The sequence below is a fragment of the Canis lupus genome, chromosome 10 (assembly GCF_003254725.2).
Source record: "Canis lupus dingo isolate Sandy chromosome 10, ASM325472v2, whole genome shotgun sequence".
NCBI classification, from domain to species: domain Eukaryota; kingdom Metazoa; phylum Chordata; class Mammalia; order Carnivora; family Canidae; genus Canis; species Canis lupus.
The window spans coordinates 32,305,261-32,322,181 of NC_064252.1; the positions used below are offsets into that span (position 1 = coordinate 32,305,261).

Consider the following 16,921-nt stretch of genomic DNA (forward strand, 5'->3'; position numbering starts at 1 on the left):
ATTACAAACACTGGGATTTGAGCAACAATAATGGAGAAGCTATTTTTGTCCCATCTACTACATGCATTGTGGTGGCCTTGGGGACAGGGAAGGCTCATGATGCAAAGCAGCTATGTCGGATTCAGGTCTAGCTGAGAGACACATGCTCAACAGCCACCTGTTGGTACAAGAGCCATGTTGGGTGGAGAGAGGGAGGAGGTGGACAGACACAGGTGTGGCCTCTCCATTCTCCTTCCTTCCTTCCTTCCTTCCTTCCTTCCTTCCTTCCTTCCTTCCTTCCTTCCTTCCTTCCTTCCTTCCTTCTTTCCATATACTGAGAGGAATACTCACCCTCATTCTCCCTGCCCTGAGTGGCCAAGTGCCCAGGCAGGCCCCTTCCCTGCCCCAGGGAGGAACCCTTATTGGTCTGTGCCAGCTGTGGGGTGCTCATTCTCTTTCTAAACTCGGTGGCCTTGAGAATGTGCCTATGAGAGTCCCTTACTGGAGGGAGTGTAATTGAACATCAGCCCATCGGCTATGCTTGAAAATCCATCCCTGCCTTGGCCATGACTCATGTCTCCCTTGGGCTGCTCCCAGCCAGTGACAGAGTGTGGCAGGGATACTAAGGCAGGGAGACCCGGGACTCCTCCCACAGGTAACTGCCCTAAGTCTTACCAAGGGCCCAACTGAACATTCCTTAGGCTGCACTGCAGTGCATTCTTCACGCCACCTTCCTCCTGCCCTCTCTCCCTCACTAGGGGTCAGACCCATGTTACTATCTGCTGGCCCCAACCCCATCCCTTCCAGCTCCTCCCCACGTTCTGTCACAGACATTCCCCCTCCTACATTTCTAGCATGTTTAATCCTATCCCAGCATCTGCTTCTTAGAGAACCTAGACCAACACATCAAGTAGCAATTAAAGCATGAGCATGTGTTACAATTTGGCCAATGAGACGCAAAGGGGAGTGTTGGGAGGGCAGCTTCTAGGAAGCTTTTCTTTATTCTTAGAAAAGGGACCCAGGTTAGGACAGTTTTTGTTGTCACTGCTATTGTTTTGTTTGTCTCTTCACTGCCTCAGGACCAGGGGTGGGTCAGGATTTTGTGGTGTATAATGCTTGTATAATTTGAAGTGTCTTCTTTAAGTAAGAAAATGTACATACAGTTTCTTTCCCAAAACTTCACAAAGGTGTGTGGCCACCTGAGCACACTGCTAGGCCTTGAAGGGGCCTGTGAAAGTGAGAGACCTTGAAGTTCAAGTTTCATTAGTTTCATGGAAATATTCCTCCACTTCTGATGTTGCCATCAGCATGTGCTGACTGGAGCTGGGGCAGCCGTCCTGGGATCACAAGCCAACATAACAGAAGGAATCATTGGTGGTTCCACTGATTTACTGAGCTCCCTGAGTCCCCAACTCTGCAAACACCCTACTTCTAGATTTAGGGTTAAGCTAAATGAATGAATAAATGTCCTACTCTTTAAGTTAAATTCAGTTGGATTTATTCTTATTTGCAGCCAAAAGTATTTTAACTGATTTCAGATTTATTTCTGAAAAGGTTTCTTCCGCCAACCCTATCCCATGTTTTGTACTAGATGATGAAGAGTGATGTGGGATGAGAAAAGACAGGAGAGAAGAGGTGGGAACTGCCTTAGCCATGGGGTCCCCACAGCTGATGTTTCCTTAGAAAAATCCAGAAATCCTTCTAAGCAGACACAAGTGAATGAATAATTGAGTTAGAGAATACACTTGATGGTGGGAAAACGGTGAGTGTCCTGACAAAGAGGAAAATGTTCGAGACTTTGGTTTTGATATGGAGCTGTGAGTCACTGGAGAGGCAACAGGGGAGGTCCTCAATCACATCAAAACTGCTGGGCCATCCCAGCTGTATCACTGTGGAATACAATGAGAACATCTCAGGGGACAAAGAGCTAGCATCAAACCATAGGGTTTCACAGCACACATAAAATTTTTCTACCTGAGCCAATAATATTTTAACCAAAAAAACTGGTATCTTTGTGGCTGTCAGCTAATGGTGGCTTATGGCATGTACCAAGCCCTGGCTTTATGTCCGGCGCTATGCCAGCACTTTACATAGAGCATTTCATTTCATTCTCATAGCAAATTTATGATGGAAACATTCATATTCCCAGGAACAGGTGAGGAAATTGAGGATCAGAAAAGTTGAATAACTCGCTTGAATGCACACAGTCAGGAAATGATGGAACCAGAATCAAATCCCAATAGTGCAGATCTAGCACTAGCTTTTTCTTGCCTCATTTTTCTCTTCTCAAGACCTTCACAATTTCCCACAAACTTTTTATATTAAAGGCTATATCCTATATATTTTCAGCTTCGTGTGCCAGACAGTCACTATTGCAACTACTACTCCACTCTGCTGTTGCTGTGCAAAATCCACCATAGGCACTACGTAAATAAATGAGTGAGGGTAGCTGTGTTCCAATAAAACTCTACCTGCAAAAGCAGGCAGTGGGCCTGATGTGGCCTTTGGGCTATAATTTGCTGACCCCTGCACCAGGTCGTCACTCACTTCTATTCGCCTTTCCCTGCCTTCTAACCACCCCTGCGCTGTGATGCCCATTGCTAGTGACACACAGATGTTAGGTTAGTCAGATGACTCCAGATTATGTGACAGAATAGGTGGCTTACCATGAAGTCACTGAGGCTTCAGCTCATAGGCTCACCTGTAGGGGTTTCTTCCAAGACTCTGGGTGTGTCCCTAGCAATGGGACTGCATATAAATGAAAGAATGAGTAAACAAATATTTCAATTGCCTGATGATGATCTTTCAATAATACTTCCTCTCCCACTTGTTTTTCTTCATTTCTGGTGGCATTGAGACAGTCGTGGGCATTTTAGAGATCCAGGTTAAGAAGAGCCATTTAGTTTGGATCTAGTGGGGTATTTATGCTATTCACCGTCATTGATGTGTCTGGTTCGGCTATTGCTTGCTGCCGCAGGATGGAAACAGCTTCCAGGGCACTCCCACAATACACTGTGACACCCATCCATGGTTGTAACCTGAAGTGCAGGGCCAGAGAAGATGTGGTACCATCAGAGCGTCCCACAGAGTCTGTTACTGGAAGGGAGTGGGTGGAGGGAGAGAAACAAGGTTTAAAATGTAGGGAAACAGAACCCTGTCAGTGGAAGATTCCTCTAAGCATCAGACATGTAAATTCCTAAGTGGAGGATTGGGTTCTCATCCATGCCTAATCAAAACAGAATTTCTCTCTTTTCAGGAAAACACTTGATTATGCAGCATCCATGATTGTGAACGCACTACACATTTTTTATGAGTACTGAACAAAACAGTAAGGGACTTAGTGAATGTTAGCTATTTTATTTCATTTTCCCTTCATTGTTCTATAAGAATGAATGGAAAACAGAAAAAATGGATAACATTGATATTAGTGCTAAGAAATATAGTTCTCAGAAATGTAACACTATTAAGAACCAAGAGGGAAAACAGGGAGCAGACATTCAGTCAATTTTTAGGTTGAATTGGACACTTACTGATATAAGCTGGCCAATCATATTCATTTGTGAAGGAAACGAACTAAATGGAAGAACATGCACCTAGTATAAGAACCACATCATCAAAGATGATGCATAAGTAGGAATTCTACTGTAAATTCTTTGTAACAAAGAAGCCTCTCGTCCTTCTTTCCATATAACATTTGACTTATGCACACATTTTCAGTAGCTTTTTTGTATAAAAGTCAGACACTAACTACGGATGCTTCATGTCCCAGAGCCTCAGTTTCTTGATCTGTAAAATGGGGGATAATACCATGATTACCATGAGACCTCCATTGGGAAGATTTGTGAAAATGCTTAGCGGAGGGTCAGGCCCCAATGAGTGCTCAATACACTGAATTCTCTTTTCCCCACCAGCGCGTTGAACATGGGGTGATGAGTTAAACAGTGTTGAAGGTCTTCTTTGCCAGTTTGCCAACATCCACGCCATTTCCCAGTCTGGCCAATGGCTTCGGGACAATGCTGAGTAGCATCTTACCCTTGCTCAGAAATGATTTCAACAGAAATGATGCAGACCCCTGGTCTGAAATGAAGATGTCTGGTAATCTGTGGTGCCAGAAATGGGCCTGGAGCGATAAGCACACCAGAGGAGTGTGGGAAAGAAGACAAATACGTGCAACCTGTGTGGAAAGAGGAAACAATGGGGAGCCCAATTTTTATTGAACTGGGCCTGCAGTGGGGTCCTCTGAGAGATGTGCTCACATCATGTACATTTTACCCTCACATCAGTCCTACAAGCTGGAGGTCATTATCCCCTTTCACAGATGAGGAAACTGAAGCAAAGTGATTCCAGGGAACTCGCCCGAGGATACACAGCAGGACAGCAGCAGAGGGGGACTAGAGCCCCAATTCCCTAAATCCAGCTCTAGTGGTCTGTGATACTTACTCCTCCCCCATCACGGATTCCATGGCTCTCCCAAGGCTTTGGGATGGCTTCCCTGGTCCTGTTCTGCTCCTACTACCCACCACCCACCAAGCAAGAGGGAGAACATTCTGTAATGTTGCTTGTACTGATAAGCCAAGCATCTAGAAATTTTAAGGTCACAGGGATGTCTCTGAGGATGCCAGACCAAGAATTCCAAGTCCAGAGAGTTCTATTTTTAGTTTATCTGCAAGAAAACACTCTACCCAGATCTTCATTTGTTCATTTGCTCATTCATTCATTCATTCACATGTGAATTGACTAGTGCCGTGCTGGATGCAGGGATGCAATGGTGAACATGACAGACATGGATCCTCTCTTCCTGGACCTTACACTCCAGTGGAGAAGACAGACAAACAAATAAATAATATTAATTACTGCAAAAGGTGATGAGGGTTAGGTAGGAATCCAAACAGGAAATTGAGATGGAGACGAAAAATTTGGGTCTGGAGGTACGGGGAGGCCCCTCTGAAGAGGTGACATTGAATCCTACTTCTAAGGGATGAGGAAGAGGCAGACAAACAACAGGTGAAGAGTAGGGGTGAAGCTTCTCAGGTGAAGCTTCTCAGGTGAAGGAAAAAGCATGTGCCAAGTCCTGAGACAGGGAAGTTGGGCCTGTTGGGGTTACTAAGATGGCCAGTGTGGTAGAGCATGGGGAGAGCTCGAGAGAGAAGTCAGAGCTGAGTTTGAAGAAGTTGTCAGGGTCCAGCTAATGGAGGGTCTTGTAGTCATGGGGAAGAGCTTGGGTTTTTATTTCACATGCCATGGAAAGTCACTGAAGTTGAAAACCATTGCCTTCTAGCTGTATTTTAATGGAATAGTCAATCTGTAGAAATAAGAAAATCTCAATCTGGATGTTCATCTCCAAATGGTAGGCTGACTGCATGAGTGGTCCCTATTCTTCACCCCTCTCTATATCCATGCCCTTTGCATGTCCTTTTCCAATTCTTCTCAATAAAGATTCACCTAGAATCTGGACTAGATGTCACTTACGCTGGCCAAAGGACTGTAAGCAAATGTGATGCAAGCAGAGAGTTGAAAAAGTACTTGTGCCTTCTATTTCCTCTGCCATCACCAGAAAACATAGCTGGCCTATCTGGAAGGAGAAAGATATGTACCAGAGCTGAGACCCAGTCATGTCATTGAAGGCCAACCTAGATTAGCCAACAATAAGCCAAGTCCTATACCTGTGAGTAATTGGGGGTAAATCAGCTGAGCTGATCACAGGCACAGGAGTGAGCCCAGCCAAAATAAGCCCAGTTGGGAACACACGAACCATACAGACTTCGGAGCTAATAAATGTTTATTGTTATATGTCACTGAGGTTTTGTGGTTGTTTGTTACATCGCATTACAGTGGCAGTAGGTAACTGATGCATCAAACTCAAACTGCCTAAATCTAAATTCCTGAAATCTCAAAATTGATTGTTCAGATGTAATGTTTGAATGCCTTAGATCCTTCCAGCATGAACTCTGAACTTCCCATAAGGAACTTTGGATTCCCAGCTCAGCTCTGCTATTTATTGCCTGTCAAAGGTTGCACAAGATATTTCACTTCCCTGAGTTTCAGTTTCCATATCTGCAGGATGGGTTTAGTGATCCTACCCATCCTATGATACTGAGACCATTAGAAGAAACAAGTGAGAAAACGCTTTCCAGATATTAAAAACTCTCTCTGCAACCCTTAGTCATAACCATTGTCTTTATGGATGGAGAGGAGAGAATAAAATGAAACAGAAAAGAGAAAGCATGGCATGGAGAGAGGGATAAGAGCTTTCACATAGCCTTGAGTTGAGAGTGTGCTGTGGTTAGTATCAAATCTGTTGTAGGGAAGAACCAGAGGGCATAACATGTTTTGGTTGTAAGTCACTTTTCAGGTGATGAGTTAAAAAGGATAATCAGAAGCTCAGAAACCAGAAGTCCATGGGGGCCCTCCTGGGCTGGCACTGCCCAGGGATGTTCCAGTGGGCAGATATACATGGTCAAGGTGTCCTACCTATTAACATGGTCCCGAGGCCATGAGGGCTAGTAAGAGTAAAGACCCTCTCCCTGGTCAGGCAACAATTGAGGGTGGCTCTCCGTCCTGTGCCCTGATCCCACGTACTCTTTCCTAGGAGGCCCTGCTTCATTGATTCCTCTCTCTCTCTCTCTCTCTCTCTTGCCCCTTAAAGCCCTACCTGGCCCTGAATCCTCTTTAGAATAAAAAAAAGCTCAAGCCCCTCAATTCTGAAGTCATCTCTCCTCCTGCCATGCTCTCTCCACTCCTCCGCTTGCTGCCGCCCTTCTTCACTTCCTACTCCCCAACTCTCTCCATACACGCTTACTTCTCAGAAGCATTCCGTTCAAGTTGTTTCTTGGTCTCTAGCAACCAACTGCTGATAAAATATCAGAGACATTACATCCTTAATATCACCCACTTCCATTGTTGTTCTGAGGGCTATGACTTTGGTTTTGATACCTATTACTTTTGATTTAGAAAATTATGGTAATCTCTGGTCTCTCTCTTTGCATTCCATGTCATTTCTGGACTCTACGCTCTGAATCATAGCTCTGAGCCTGGCTCTCCCTTGCTCCAAATCTCTCAATGGCTCCTCATTGTCCATAGAAATAGTTTAAACTCTCTCAAGTGCTTCAACAGGCCATTATGCTTTGGTCTCATCCAGCTTTCCAATTTTATTTCCTACCACTCTCATTCATGAATCCTGTGCTCACATCAAACTTAATTATTGGTCATTCCTTGTATATACTGAATACTTTAATGCCTCCACACCTTTGCTCAGGCTCGTCCTCCTTCCTAGACCATCCCTGCAATTTCTATACACCTGAATTATACCAAATCCTCACAGTCCAGCATAAATACTTCCTCCTCCATGAAGCTTTATTTTATCTTCTGAGAATCAATAAATCTTTCCCTGGAAATTGATATTTTGGACCATTTTTGTATAGTTTTGTACATATTATATCTCCCTCATTGGACTGAGGACTTCTTGAGAGCACAGGTCATCTATGTACCACCATAAATACTCGGCATGGTGCACTGAACACAGCAAGTACCCAATTAGCATTTTTGAACAAATAAATGAGTATATTTCAAAGTATCATTGGCATAAAGATGGTAGCCATAAATCATAATCACTAATTATACCATATACTAAAGTCACTTTTACCATACTAAGTAACAGAGGGGTTGCAAACTCAAAAGACTATCAGGGTCAGGAGAATAGCATAGACAGTAAAACAGGCTTGGGTAAGTCTAGAGGCGAGCATTATAGTATCTGCTGCATCTGACGGGGACAGCTACTATTCAGCAGCGGGCAATCATTGGTGGTTAGAAACATGGGCCCAGCATTATAGGTCATTTGATTACCACAGAGACAGTAGAAATACAAATATTTACATGAAATCTTCCAGTTTTTAAAAGTTTGCAACTAGCTCAGTTTTTTAACAGCTGGGCTGCCAATTTGCAAGTTCTGTGTTGGAGAACACTGTATTCTGTTTAAGTGAAAACACTCATTAATTGACTTACCAGATATAATATACCCTGTCAAAGACGGCTGGCTCTCTGAGAATCAGAGCCTCCTGCAATGCATTTAAGGCCGGCTCCATGGTTGATTCAGAAGGCACTTTGTGGCTTTGCCATGTCTAGGCATCTCATTTCCAACATCAGTCATCATCAGGAAAAACAGAGAAGAGCTTTCTGGGAGCTGAAACCCTCTGCTTGTCTGTATTCTAGAGACAACTACATTGCTTTTTTTATGACTGCATCTATTTGCACGCCTGTGCTCATTTCCTCTCAGCCTCCTGCACTGAGCGATTGCTCTGCTGGCCTCTGGGCAAGAATCAGAGAACTCCGAGGCCAGGTTTCCCAGCCCTTTAGACTTTGTACAACCTTAGTGGCTTGGCAGAGCCCAGACCCAGGGAGCTGAGGGCCAGACAAGGAACCACCACACTCCTCCAAAGCCCCATATCATGTTTCTACCATTCTTATGGGCATTATTAATAATTGATGGTAACAAGGATTATGTATTGAGCCTCCAAGCTAGGCATTTGATGAGCTTGCTGAACTGTCACAACAATCCTGCAAAGTAGATAGTTGCACAGATTATCAGGAGAGTTAATGGCTATAACAAGACAACAGCAAAAAACCCTGTGGTTGAGCACAAGGAAAGTTTATTTCTTGCTCACCTCACAATCCAATGTGGTTTGGATTAGTGGGGGTCGGAGAGCTCTACTCCATTAAGTTATTTGGGGACCAATGATCCTTCTTCCACCTTGTGGCTGGGCCCTCCTCTGGGATCTCAGGATTCTTTCTATTCAGTGGAGGATGGGGGAAAGAGAACAAGAGTTGCACATGGGAGATGTTTATCAACTGGTCCTAGAAGATCACTCTCCTCCTGTCCAATGGACCAGAACTCGGTCATGCAGCCATACCAAACTGCAAATATATTCAGGCTACGTGCTCAGGAAGAAGAGGGGAGCCAGAGACTGGTGAGCTCTAGCAGCCTCCTCCACAGCAGTTATTCCCATTTCCCTGCCAAGGAAAATAAGAGTCTGAGAAGTTACATCACTTGCCTAAGGTTTATATGGCAGAGCTGGGCCTCAACCTGGGCTGGCCTGGCCCTAATGTCCTGTTTTTCATTGCCCTACTTGGTCCTTTTTGCATGTCCCATTCCATCTTATACTGCCAGTATTAATCAATGTGACATACCCACTCCCCTAAGAGCACTTGCATCTGGAGATGCTCCCCCTTTCTCTCTCAATAAATATTTTTTAAAAACCATGTGTTTTTTATTTACCATTTGTATTGGTCAGCTAATGCTGTATAATAAACAATACCCAAACTTAATAAATTTTACAAGTTATTTATTATAACTTACATATTCACAGATCAGTTGGGGTTTGACTTATTGAAGCTGGTCTTCACTGAAATTAACTCTGAGATGACAGTGTTTCTTTTTTTTAAAGATTTTATTTATTCATTCACGAGAGACACACAGAGAGAGGCAGAGACACAGGTAGAGGGAGAAGATGAGAGACTCGATTCCAGGATCCCAGGATCACAACCTGAACCAATGGCAGACACTCAACCACTGAGCCACCCAGGAGTCCTGTTGACAGTGTGTCTTATTCTTTAGAACCACTGGTATGTTTTTCTCATGGCAATGACAGAAGTGTGAGAGGGAGTGAAAGCAAATTATTTAAGGCCTAGTCTTAGAACTGGCCACTTTTGTACACACTTTATTGATTAAAGTGAGCCACATGGCCAACCCTGACCTCAGTAGAGTGGAAAAATATACTTTGCTTCTAGCAGGGCAACTGCAAAGTCACACAGCATAGGGTGCAAATACAGAGTTGGGTGAATAATGCAGTGTTTCACATGGCTGTACCTGTAGTACCTGGCGCACTGCATTGTATATCGGAGGTGTGAAATAAATGTTGTTTGAATAAATCTAGAGGGTATTCCTAGAAATTAATCTCTCTGAGTGAATAAAAACCCCACCAGTTGATAAGGATTGACTAATATGGAAGGATCATATATAAAAGACTGATTTGTATTTGTTCTTTCTAAATCTTTCCCTTCCTGCAGTTCAAGCAGGGAGCTGGGTGGACTTTGTGTGCCTACTTACAGGGTGGAAGAGTTGAAGCAAACTGGAGCTAGTTTTTTCCATCTTCTGTTCATATCTCAGCCATTTGAAAAGAAAAATGACAGTCTCCCCAAAAAAGAAGAGAGGAAAGATAGACTTTTGAGAGGGGAAGACTTAACTAGCCAGGAAGAGGACCACTGAGCATGGAATGCAGCAGACACCCACACACTGCTCTGTGGCTGATTCTGAGAAGACGTAGGAGCTTCAGGGAGGGCAACTGTTCAAAGTTCCTAAGATAGACAGATCCTGGGCCCATCCACCAAGATCTCCACACCCTGTGACACCAGACACAAGTAGTTCTGAATACTAGAGTCCCCACAGACTAGGACAGTGAGAACACCTGATCAGTTGAACTTCCCAAATCCTGTTAAGGAGTCCTCGGTATGGTTGGTGACTAAATTTCCCACATTGGGTAAGGGTCTAGTATCATAATTAAGATGATTTAAAGAAAATCATCTTAATGATTTTAAGGAACGCCACACATGTGAGTTAGGTAAGTTATTCACACTTGTTAAACTATGAAAATTGTAGCTGGGAATTGGCAAACCAAGGCTCTTTGAAAGCTTAATGTAATAATAGTATTTCAACATTTTGAGGACATTTGTTACCATTTTCACTTGAAACCTTGCAGATCCATACAAAGGCCTGCAGGAAGTACTAGGGGAGAGATGCTAATAATAAAATCAAGAACCTTTCTCCCTCCCTTGCAGGGTTTGGGGGCTCTTTTGTAAAACCCACACAATCCCAGACTGTGAAGTTAAATTGGCAACAATGTTTAAATTATGCAGGCTTCCAGCTGTGCTGTGATGTTTGCACACTTTCTAGGAAGTGACTAATTATAATTATTGCTTTAATACAAAAGATACCATCATTAAAAGAAAAAGAGAAAATAAATCTTACGTGTTTAGATCTTATTCTCCTAGCATCGGCTATTTTCATTCACTTACGCTGGGATTGCTAGCTAAAGGACAGAAGGGACATGCTGATCTTCACACTACATGTGAGGAAATGGATTTAAATGTTTGTGGGTCAAGTGAGGACACCAGACACAAAACAATTCCGAAGACTAAGAATCTGATGTCAGCCGGTCACTTCACCAGGAGGAAAGGAGGGAGGAACAGAAACAAGGAGCAAGCCATCAGCAGAGCTGGGTTCTCACCCCGGCTCTCCCCCTCATCATTTGTGGAAATTCATTTAGCTTCTCTGTGTCTCAATTTTCTGACCTGCAAAGTGGAACCAACAAAGCCTGCCCTAGTTGTTTGTTAAGGGCTGTGTGTGTGCGCGCACATGTGTGCATGTGTGTGTATGAGAGAGAGAGAGAGAGAAGAGAGAATATTTTTTCCCTAAGACACAACCACTATTTTTTGAGGGCTCACAGGGTGCCAGGCCTTAGGCTGGAATCTGTGGGTTTGAGTATAAAGAGGAAACACACAGCACTTCCCTTCCTTTGCCCCTTCAGCCTTCCTACTTATCTTTATTGTGGTGGTTTTCCCTCTCACTACTAGGGACAGGATCCAGGCCTAGTCCCATCCCCAGCACCTGCCATTGTGTCTACACAAGGTAAACACTCAATAAATATTATTTGGAAGAAGGAAGAAAGACACATTGTCTCATACTGATAGAGAATGATTTCAGTGTGTTGCTCTTGCCTCATCTCAACCATCAACTCTTTGAAAACAAGGGGCGTGTCTGACATTTCTGACTTACTACAGTGCCCCGTGATTCTGCACATGCAATTGTTCATACATTTCCATGAATACTAATTGAGTCCTATCCTGAAGAAGGCTCTGTAGTAGGTGCTGAGGGCACAGCACTGAACAACACAGTCGCCCATCCAGGCTCGAGGGACTTAAATCAGAAAGGTGGAGACACCAATTGTCAGTGAATCACCTAACCAAGAAAAATCCACCTGTAAATTGTGAACAGTAAATAATGCAGCAAACAAGCACTAGTCACTGCCTATTGAAGACCACACTCCTTCTTTCTTTTGCTAACACAACTCTGAATTTGTTTAGGAGCCATATCCCCAGTTCTAAGTAACTCAAGAAAATGTAGAGGGGTTGAACTAAACTGTCTGGATACTTCCATTTCCCTGCCACTCATGGGTCTGGAGTGGACATGGGACCCAGTCTTGGCCCAATAGGCTGCGAGGAAGAGTCTTCTGGTGGCTTCTGGAAAATATTCTCCTCCCTGATAAAGGAACAGCCCTTTTGCACTTTTTTCTATCCTTCCTGCTTGGGTGCAGTAGTGTGACAATATTTGCAGCTATGGCAGCCACCTTGTCATGCTAAGGGACATACTGTTGACACACGGATGATGACTGAGCAGCCATACTTGGGTTCCTGATGGCATCTGTTGGTGTCTCTAAAGAAGCCCCGTGAGTAGCTTCCTTTTTTCCCATTCTGAGTTCTGAACAGATTGAGAAATCAGATAATGGAGAAAGATGAAAGGAAAAATATCTTGGCTGCTAATAAGTGCTTGGGTATGAGATGTAACTTAATGGGACACCCAGTTGGGTTTGAGCCCCCAAGTTAGGCAGACTTGGCACTAGAATCACAGATCACAGCCCTAGAAGTAGAGACTGAGTCCTGCAGGGGGCACACTCAGCCCCAAGGGGTGCTTGGCCAAATTTACCAAACCCTTAAGCCACTCTTCCTCCCCAAGGATGAAGAGAGCAAAGGCGAAGAAAGAGATCAGGAGTTACAATGATTGAGCTTCTTCCACACAGAAGGAAACTTCAGGCAGGGTTACCAAACTCTGCTCCCTCACCCCAACCACAGAGTTGAGCCATGGCACCAACTCTAGAATTGCCTTCAATTCTCTTATTAAATGAGACTTATAGTCAATTGGAGAAGGACAAACATTATATGGTCTCATTCAATAGGGGAATATAAAAAATAGTGAAAGGGAATAAAGGGGGAAAGTAGAAAAAATGAGTGGGAAATATCAGAAAGGGAGACAGAACATGAGAGACTCGTAACTCTGGGAAACGAACTAAGGGGAGTGGAAGGGGAGGTGGGTGGGGGTGACTGGGTGACAGGCACTGAGGAGGGCGCTTGATGGGATGCGCACTGGGTGTTATTCTATATGTTGGCAAATTGAACACCAATAAAAAATAAATTTCTATAAAAATAAATAAATAAATAAATAAATAAATAAATAAATAAATAAGACTTATAAACCCTGATTCTTTTAGTTACTTTCAAGCAGGTGTTCTGTTCATTATAGCCAAAGTATCTGAAGGGTCTAAGCACCATAAAGGAAATGCAGAGGACAGTGAAAGGGCTGATACAAAGGGGAATTTCATTTTCATTTGCACAAGGGTGTAGGTAGTCATGGAAATCATCTCCAGACTTATGCTGTCCAAGCTGCTCTTGAAGGATGGGGCGGGGAAGGCTTCACGGACAAAGAAAACAGAAGAGAGAAGACCTCGAGGCATCAAAAGAAGGTCCATATAGCCTAAGTCGACTCAGTGAGAGTGAAATTTATGAGATATGACACCAGAGTAGGAGGCAGGTCCTGAATTATAGCTTCATAGACAGGATGTGGCAGGCTGGGCTTCGAGGAAGCCGGAACCCAGAAGTTTAGCATGCAAGAATTTTTTAAAAGATTTTATTTATTTATTCATGAGAGACACAGACAGACGCAGAGACATAGGCAGAGGGAGAGGCAGGCTCCCTGTGGGGAGCCTGACACAGGACTCAATCCCAGGACCCCAGGATCATGACCTGAGCCAAAGGCAGATGTTCAACCACTGAGCCACCCAGGCACCCCAGCATGCAAGCCCGTGTATTAAGGAGTACCTTGGGACCTCTCAAGTGTGTGAGAGAGAGAGAAAAAAAGGCAGGTTGGGCAGAGATAAGTTGAGCTATGATTCAGGTCCAACAGCAGCCTCAGTTGAACCATGGGGGAGTTCTGGATACAGATTAGCCTTCATCACTGTACCAAGATAGGTCAAGACAACCAGAACTTTGTACCCCCACATGGATCTGTCATCACATGTGGGTTACCTGGGAAAGGTGGCATGAAGCTGGGATTCTGCCTGAGGGGGCTAACAGCTGAGAGGGAAAGTTGCCCACATAAAGAACCACTGTTGGAGCCTCAGATATTTGAATAATTTGCCGAAAAGCTAAAGCACACCCTATGTGGCCTTGGCCTAATTTTTCAAGATCTTTGGGTTTCTGCTGCAAGATAGGGTGGGAGTTGGGCTTAAGGAACACTTAATGACTTCTTAGAGAGAGGATTAATGATTCCAGCAAAACTTGCACACCTTGAAAATCTGTACAGGTACAAACCCCTCCACTGCCCTTTAGCCTGCTCACAAGCCGATGATTTACTGGTCTTGATGAGTTTTGTGAATAAAAGCAAAATCATAGCTACCAGGTCTTTCTGCTTTCTCACTAAACAGATTCACTAAACAGATTCATTGTTTTCCCTTCTGGCATTTTCCTTAGGCTTCTTATCAAGGCTGACTCAGCCATTGCCTTCCTTCAGAATTCCCCACCTAGCTTTGGACTCTTTGAATCAGGCTCCAGCACATATTCTCGGTGCCTTTATTAATATGCATTATGTCAACTTCTCCTGCAAAGAATTAGCCACCCAATTTCTGAACCATTGCCTCCATGATTGGAAGGGATGCTTTACAGCAAAAACACTTAGACATTGGAGACTGAGTTCTGTAGTTGGCATCTGATGGGATTTTGGGTCTCCACAGCTCTCCCTTATTCAACTGGTAACTGTTCCTCCCATCTTTTGGGGACCCACCCCTTGGTGTATGTTATCAGTCACATTCCATACTCTGGCCTCTGGGGTTGCCAAGGTCACATAAGATGCACCAATAAGAGGATTAATTTCTTCTGGACATGGCGATTGGTTCAATAATGAGCATGTGGCCTCAGGTGAACTAATCACTGCTCAGCTTCTTCTATTCTAGTCACAGTTTTGGATGAACCTGGAGCTGCTGGTGGCTGGCCACCCAGCCAGAGGAAGAATAAAGCCCCCACAAGAAGGGATAGCAGAAAAAGGAGTAGAGAGACAGGACAGCATTTGAGATCCCTTGTGACAGATGTCCTGGAGGCCAACCCATTCCTCTCCTTGATTATGCAGGGCCCCAAATTCCATGTCTCTCCCCAACCCCATGCTTTAAATTTTTTTCTTAAATGAGTTTTAATTGAGTTTCTGTTACTTGCAGGGAAAGATTTCTGACCAATACAGACCCCAAGCCATGACCCCATATGTGTAGTCATATCAAATATGAGCACCAAAAGATTCATGTGATTCATTTATTCATGTGATCATTCAACAAATGTCTATCAAGTGCCTAGTAGTTCAAGAAGATATAAAAATAGAAAATTAATACAAAGAAGATGAGCAAAATCTCATAGACAATTCTATATCATCTAAGTCAGTGCCAGGCATTTTCTCTGCTATGTCTGTGCCACAGGAGACAGTAAATTTTTCAGTGACAAATCCCAGCAGACAGTGAATGGCCATTTGGCAGGGGAAGATGCTATAGATATTTTCAAGCATTAATGGAGAGTAAGAGTCAATGAGTTTTAGGATTCTTTCAATTATGACATTCTAGGGTGGAGGTTTCCATGTCTTGACCAACCAATTATGAATTCTGTCCGTTCCAGCTCATGGAACAAGGGCATTCTGCATTGCAGCACGCAGTAGGTGCTCAGTAAATGTGGGCAAGCGTTAGGTGGGAATCTCCTCTCCCCCCTGCTTCAAGCTTACAAGTGGAGGGACTGTCACTAGAGTTAACATTTTGCCCTCCTTCCCCAGAGGAGGATTGCCCTCCTTACCTGATTGGTAAATTTAAGCTGAGGTAAGCATCCTCAGTTTCATCTTTCTCTCTCTCTCTTTGGGGTCCAGGTGCTCACAAAACATTCTCATCAGCTCTAAGCAGATCTATCCCTGCAGGAGAGGCCTACGTTTTGGGAATTAAGTTTAGTACTCGGAGTGTTCGCAAGCAATTTGACCAGATCTAAGCCATGCTTATTGTTTTATCAGCAGTAAAGCTGACATTTTTATCTCCATCTGCCTGACTCCTTGGGGTTTTTCTCAATTAATTAGGAACTTGGGCAGGGAACAGGGGTGTCATCTATTAGCTGCCTAAGTCCCAACAGTAGAATTATCTTACTATCAGACAAGGCCCTCCCAATTCAGTTTACCCACCTTGTCAGCCTCTTCCCACTACCTCCTGTCCTCCTTTCTATCCTCCAAGAACATCAGGGTGCTGGTCATTTCTTTCATACTTCTTGCTATTTTGTGCTTTTATGTCTTTAATTATGTTATCCCTTCTGCTGGCATAATGGGGTGCTCAGTGGGGTGAGATAGTGGGGTGGATGATATAGTGGGGTGCTCAGCCCCACCCCACTATCTCATCAGCTGATGCTTATCCATTATGTGTCCATAATGCCTCATCTCAAGGAACACTTCATCCAGGAAGTCTTCCCTGGCTGTCACCTTCCCACCAACCTGGGCTCAGTTTGAATACATTTGCCATATTGTTCTAAAATGTCAATCTCTCACCACTAGATTGTGAGCTTATTAAGGTGATTGTGACCTTATTATTCATCTCTGAATCCTTCAGAATTCAGAACCTTTCACAGAGGACATGCATGGTAAATGTGTGTTAAATTGATGCATAAATTAGCCAATAGTGGGCAATACCCATTGCTGAGGCCACGCAGAACTGGAAAGGGTATTTCCACCAACCAGAGGTCAGGAGCAGAATCAAAGTTATAGACAAGATGACAAGGTCAAGAATTTAGTCCTTAGGACAAGACAAGGCAAAAAATGACAAAGTAAACAGAG

At 43.8% G+C, this 16,921-nt stretch overlaps 1 long non-coding RNA gene across 3 annotated transcripts; it reads right to left on the reverse strand.

The window, feature by feature from the left end:
- Positions 1–953: 953 nt before the first annotated feature.
- On the reverse strand, positions 954–16,551 carry LOC125755880 (uncharacterized). 3 transcript variants are annotated; one of them, XR_007413327.1, is made up of 4 exons: positions 16,280–16,530; positions 8,640–8,764; positions 2,915–3,075; positions 954–1,316 (listed from the first exon to the last, which is right to left on the reverse strand). It is a non-coding gene; the product is annotated as an uncharacterized LOC125755880 (long non-coding RNA). The 3 variants fall into 3 exon arrangements; XR_007413325.1 differs by lacking the exon at positions 954–1,316 and adding an exon at positions 1,356–1,868 and having other exon boundaries at positions 2,646–3,075; positions 16,280–16,551; XR_007413326.1 differs by lacking the exon at positions 954–1,316 and adding an exon at positions 1,365–1,868 and having other exon boundaries at positions 16,280–16,481.
- Between the last annotated feature and the right edge of the window lie 370 nt (positions 16,552–16,921).